Below are 6,840 nucleotides of genomic sequence, written 5' to 3' on the forward strand. Positions count from 1 at the left end.
ACTACATAGTCCTCTATTTTCATAAGCTCCATGTACCTACGATTCTCTTAAAAGACCCTATTGTACCCGTCTCTACCACCGTCGCTGGCAGTGCATCCCACACACCCATCACTCTCTGTGTATAAAAATATACCTCTGACATCTCCCTAGAACTACTTCCAAGCACCATCACCTCTGCCCCCTTGTGTTAGCCATCGCAGCCCTAGGGAAAAAGCCTCTGAATATTCATACGATCAATGCCTCTCATCGCCTTGTACACCTGCATGAATTTCCTACATGATTTTCCCCAGGCTAAGTAACACGATGAGCTCACTGAGTATTTGACCTTCCCCAGTGCTCTGGACTAAGGTGGTTAAACTCTTCCCTACTTTTTTTCAAATTTTGGGTCATTTTCACTCATTTCAAAGGACTGTACCTCAGACAGCCGGGTTGTTGCAATGCGCCTCTAAAGCCTGACAGCAGACTGCCAATGAATCTTCGGTGGAGCAAAGTCAGAATCCAAAGAGTTGCCAGCACTAATCAGGGCTCTAGGTCTCCGGAAAGAGATATGGTCTGGAGGTTACAAGGAGGAGGAGGAAGAGGAACCAGACCAGCAGGGTGTGGGTATGAATGAAAGATGAGAAACATTTGGAAACTGGTTAATTGAAAAACAAAATGGTTAATGTCTACAAAATATTGCAGGTAATCAGCAGACCAGGCAGCAAATGCGGAGAGGAATAAATGGACAGCATTTAGGCCGAGCCCCTTCAGCATGCCTGGACTGTGTACTCCTCTGCTTAGTTACTGCCTGAACTGCAGAGCTCCTTCAGCATTGTGTGTGTGTGCGTCGCTGTTTTCCAGCAACTGCAGAATCTCTTGTGTTTCATATCTGCATTTGTAAGAGGATCGTACTTTGGCATTAAATAAACGAAATGCCTGTTGATATTGACTGTATGGTTTATGGGAGCCGTTTTCTGGGTTAAAAAAAAACTGCTGATTTTTCTACACACAAAGCAAACTGAGGTATGGGCATGAACATTTAATGGCACCGTGATTACCCATAAAGCCCTGCGTTTAAAATTGCGCTGTCACTTGAAGCACCGATCAAATGCGCAGGCGTCAAGCTTGCTGCTGTCTTGGAAACTCCGCATGCGCGCAGTACACAAAATGTGGGAAGGACCGTAGGAGGTAAGAGCGGGTGCTGGGTGGGCTTTAATTGAGTGACAATTGCTGTGAACATTGAACACCGTGGCCCACAAACTCGGCACAGGCCAGGTCTTTTTCCTCTCTCTCAGCCCCACGATCCGTACACGGGCCCCGGGGAGCTTCCGGCTAATCAGGGAATGGGAGCAAATAGATCTCACAGACAGAGCTGAGCTCCAGAAAACTAAATGCAGGGATCAGGAACTCGTAGAAAGGGAACAATATCTTTCTATCAGCTGTTGAGACAATCACCTTCGTTCTACCTCCAACCGCAGCAAGAGAAAATCTGCAGCTGCCGGCAATCCAAGCAACACACACAAAATGCCGGAGGAACTCAGCATTAGTACTCTTTTCTATCGATGCTGCCTGACCTGCTGAGTTCCTCCAGCATTTTGTGTGTGTTGCTTGTTCTGCCTGCTCTTGCTCTGGCGTTTTCTACCATTGAGGACATGCTTTGACCCATTCTGTCTGGGTACATACTGATATCAAACACCTTTGCCCTGGGCAACAAATAGCTTTCACATCACAAATGTGCCAGACTCCAATGAGACAGAGACCCCCTTCATATTCATTGGCTTTGCCATCACCGAGTTCACCACTGTCAGCCACCTGGAGTGGGGGTTCAGGGGAAATATTTATGTACAATACAGAAACTGGTGTTACCTGTGTGTATTGTGGCAATGCAAAAGTTGCTGGATAATTTGCAAGTGGGGAGTGATATTTGGAAATCTGACTTTTTAAAGTATCATTTAGCAAGAAAACCACATACAGTGACATGCAAAAGTTTGGGACCACTGGTCAAAATTTCTGTTGCTGTGAATAGCTAAGTGAGTAAAAGATGACCTGAGTTCCAAAAGGCATAAAGTTAAAGATGACACATTTTTTAATATTTTAAGCTAGATTACTTTTTCTTTTCCATCTTTTACAGTTTCAAAATAACAAAAAAGGAAAAGGGTCTGAAGCAAAAGTTTGGGCACCCTGCATGGTCAGTACTTAGTAACAACCCCTTTGGTAAGTATCACAGCTTGTAAACACTTTCTGTAGCCAGCTAAGAACCTTTCAATTCTTGTTTGGGGATTGTTGCCCATTCTTCCTTGCAAAAGGCTTCCAGTTCTGTGAGATTCTTGAGCTGTCTTGCATGCACTGCTCTTCTGAGATCTATCCACAGATTCTCGATGATGTTTAGGTTGGGGGAATGTGAGAGCCATTGTAAAACCTTCAGCTTGCACCTCGAGGTAGTCCATTGTGAATTTTGAGGTGTGTTTAGGATCATTATCCTGTTGTAGAAGCCATCCTGTTTTCACCTTTAGCTTTTTTTACAGATGGTGTGATGTTTACTTCCAGAATTTCTGGTAGTTAATTGAATTCATTCTTCCCTGTACCAGTGAAATGTTCCCCATGCCACTGGCTGCAACACAAGCTCAAAGCATGATCGATCCACCCCTGTGCTTAACCGTTGGAGAGGTGTTCTTTTCATGAAATTCTGCACCTTTTTTCTCCAAACATACCTTTGCTCATTGCGGCCAAAAAGTTCTATTTTACAGCATCAGTCCACAGGACTTGTTTCCAAAATGCATCAGACTTGTTTAGATGTTCCTTTGCAAACTTCTGATGCTGAATTTTGTGGTGAAGATGGAGGAAAGGTTTTCTTCTGATGACTCTTCCATGAAGGTCGTACTTGTGAAGGTGTCACTGCACAGTAGAACAGTGCACCACCACTCCAGAGTCTGCTAAATCTTTGTTACGTTCTTTTGCAGTCAAATGGGGGTTTTGATTTGCCATTCTAACAATCCTACGAACAGTTCTCTGGGAAAGATTTCTCGGACTTGAATTCCACCGTTCCTGTTAACTGCCATTTCTTAATTATGTTACGAACTGAGGAAGTGGCTACATGAAACTGCTTTGCTATCTTCTTATAGCCTCCTCCTGCTTTGTGGCCATCAATTATTTTAATTTTCAGAGTTCTAGGCAGCTCCTTAGAGGAGCCCATGGCTGCTGATTGTTGGGAGAAGGTTTGAGGAGTTAGGGTATTTATAAAGCTTTGAAATTTGCATCATCCTGGACTTTCCTAACAAAGATTATGAATAAGCCCTAGCCCTAACAATCTCATAAAGGTCTGAGACCTTGGTAAAAGTTATCTGAGAGCTCAAATCTCTTGGGGTCCCCAAACTTTTGCATGCTGTTCCTTTATTTTTTTCACTCTAAAATTACACAAAACAAAAATAATACACTAATTTTGCTTAAAATGTTGAATAGGGTGTTTCATCTTTAACTTTGACTTTTGAAGATCACTTCATCTTCTACTCACTTAACTATTCACAGTAACAGAAATTTTGATCAGGGGTGCCCAACCTTTGCCTGTGTGGCTCATTGAGGTTGGGTTCTGAGATATCACAGTTCTTGATCCAGGCAAAATGGACCCGGGGATCGAACTGCTTGGGCTTATGAGGTGTTGAGTGAGTATTTCTGGTCTGAGATCAGATGTTTGTTTCTGGAGTTCCTTTGGAAGCAATGACTGCTAATCATGAGGAGAGGATGAATTCCCATTCTATCCCTCACAGGAAGAGGCTATGAGTAACTGGGCTGTACTGTGTTTACAACAGTAGAAATGGACCCGTGAATTTGGTGTTCAAACTCTGTTTGGAAATTCCTCCCCTCACTGCCACCTGTCTGTCGCTCGGTGGAAATCAAGCAGAATTTCAAGTTGCTGGAAACCTGCACTAAAAACAGAAAATGTTTGAAGTCATTCTGATGAAATATATTAACCTGAATTGTAAAGTTTTTTCCCCTCCCCACAGCTGTTCCTTACCTGCTGAGTGTTTCTGGTAATTCCAGTTTCTTTTTATTACATTTACCCTGGAATGGTTTATATTTCCTGAAATGGACCTGTTTTGACCTGGAAATGGAAATGGCTCATTCTGTGATAGTAGAACAGTGAAGAAAGCACGACTTTCTCTGTAAATTATCCTGGTACCAGTTTGTGTTCAGTACAGTTGTTACTAACAAGATTTACAAGAATAATTGCAGGAAAGATTGGCTTTATGTATGAGGAGCATTTGGTGGTTCTGGACCTGTACTCAATGAAGTTCAGAGGGTCGGTGGGGGTGGTGGAGGGATGTATGGTTAAGCAAACTTACCAAATGCTGAAAAGCCTGGATATAGTGGACATGAAGAGGATGTTTCCATTATACGGAGAGTCGGTGATCTGACAGCACAGTCTCAGAATAAAGATGCTTCCCTTTAAAACTGAAACCAGAAAAAAAATTTGGCCAAAAGATGTCTGATCTGTGGAATTTGTTGCCGCAGAGGTTGGTTGAGGCTGCCATTTGGGTATATTTATGACAGAGATTAATATACTCATGATTGCTAAGTAGCTTCAGGGTTACAGGAGGAAGGCAGGAATATGGTGATGGAATAAAAATCAGACATGGTTGAGTGGTGGGGCAGACCAGATAGCTTGAATCCCCTAATTCTGTCCCTGTGTCTGATGTCTTACCATGACTGAATGATGGCTCCTTCTTATCCCATATCGTTTTGTGATGTGTGAGGGACAATAAAAGATTGTTCACTGAGATCATTATATTTGCCTTCAACGTTTAAGTTTCAGTGAGTTTTGTTCTTAGTAACATTAAGCAGAAATGTTTGGTTCTTTTTATTGTTAATGTGCTTCATTATCTTTCATGTTAAAGTTGGACCTGTGGTGAGAGATTTATTGGAAGAAAAACCCAACTGGAAGCAAACCACGACTGAAGACGAGGGAACAGCAACAAGTGAACCAGCACAAGGATTGAGAGCATCAGCTGGAGAGAACCCATCTGACTCAGAGAATCCAGTGATTCAGTCCGGATAAAGTTTGGTGAGTCTCATTTACTCAAACACTGGTCCTTTAGACATTACATACCTGTACAAAGGAAGGTAGGAAATAGTTGGAGTGAGACTGAATGTGCCCAGAAGAACCAGTTATGCCTCTGTCAGAACCAGTTGCAATCACTCCAGGTCTGGTAATGTGCTTCCAGCAGCCCAGCCCTTTAAAACCACTCCCATTCTGTGGAAGTCGAATCCGGATAAAGTGACTCAGAGACCGTTTAAATACAAACTCTTTATTCCAAGCACCCGGGGCTTACTCAGTTAGTCACTCAAACAGGAAGAGTCTATGACTGTTCCCACCCAATCCACTAACTGACTAACAATTCCCCTTACACCACGGATATATCTGTCCAGATACCCACCACACAAGACAGGCTGGAGCCAAAGTTATTTACTACATGACAGCCCCTAAAGACAAATTACAAAATAGTCATAATGCCTTAGAACAGACTGAAGCTGTCCTATCTCTACATGTGAGTGCACAAGGACATCCTGAAACCCTATCTATCTTCCCTCAAGAAGAAATATGGCTCAGCATGGCTTAGCACATCTGTTGATCATCAGCAGTTTCTTTCAGAAAAACAGGCTGCTATTGTTTAACCAAGTGTTAACCCTTTTACATACATTATCATTCCCTCCGTTTGATCATTACATGATCAACAAAGCAGTAGTTTTTTACAGAGAAAGCAACTGAGTACAGCATTGACTTATCAGTGAGTAAAAACAGCGTTGAACAGTAATTATAACAATGATATGTACAACTATTAGGCCATAATGCAATATCATGTCCCACATATTAACAAACAGGCCTTCAAAGACCACCATTTCGACCCTTCGGTGAACCTGTGTAAATCCTGCCCTACTTTCTTGATGCTGTCAATCTCCGTGGCAGTGTGCTCGGAGAGGGATGTAATGTTAGTAGACTCATCAGGGATATCGGTGCAGCATTCTGTGTCAATAATAACACAGGTTCCCCCTTTCTCAGCAAAGATAAACTCTAAAGCCAAATGATTCTGTAGGACTGTTTGCCAGATTGCAATCATTTCAGTGGATATTTCTGTTACTTGGCCTGTGTTTCTGTCAGGGCCCCTGCTGTATTGTGGCCAGCTCCTCAAGTGCTATAGGCAAATTGATTATATCTCGTAAATTCCTGGCTACTCCATAGGAGAGAAAAGTGATCATCCAAAATCGCTCAGTCTCAGTTATTCCTCTCCGCTGCTGGGCACCTGCAAGTATGGCCAGGATGCATGTTTCCCAGTCTAGGAAGTTGCGTTTGGTGGGAGCCTGAGATACCATCCCTCAAAACACTGACAGCCACATTCATCGCTGATAATACCACAGTTCCTCACCTCACTTCCCCGGGTGTTGTTTGAGAAAGCCCAGGCTGAGAGTTCCTCACTCTGGTTGAGCAGGATTACTGACATTGGAATCATAGTTTTACCATGCTGTGGAATTTCAGCACAAACCCAGCAGGACCCTAGTTCTACCTGTTTGGCATCGGTGTGACAGAGAGACAGAAAGGTGTTAACATGGGGGGCCCCGGATGTTGAGATGAGCCCTGTCAAAGACATAAGCATGAACACCACTATCAGACAATACATTTTCTTTTAGTCCGAGAGAGTCCTTCTACTCAGTTCCTTCAGTAACACGTTTGTAGTCTGTTCGATGTATCCACCGAGATTGCCCCTTCAGTTTGGCAGCCGTGGGAGTGGTCAGTAACACCTGATATGCTCCTTTCCACCGAGGTCCGAGTTTCCCACAATCCCAGTTCTTGATCAGGACAATATTCCC

Source organism: Hemitrygon akajei, unplaced genomic scaffold (genome assembly GCF_048418815.1).
Source record: "Hemitrygon akajei unplaced genomic scaffold, sHemAka1.3 Scf000138, whole genome shotgun sequence".
Lineage (NCBI taxonomy): Eukaryota > Metazoa > Chordata > Chondrichthyes > Myliobatiformes > Dasyatidae > Hemitrygon > Hemitrygon akajei.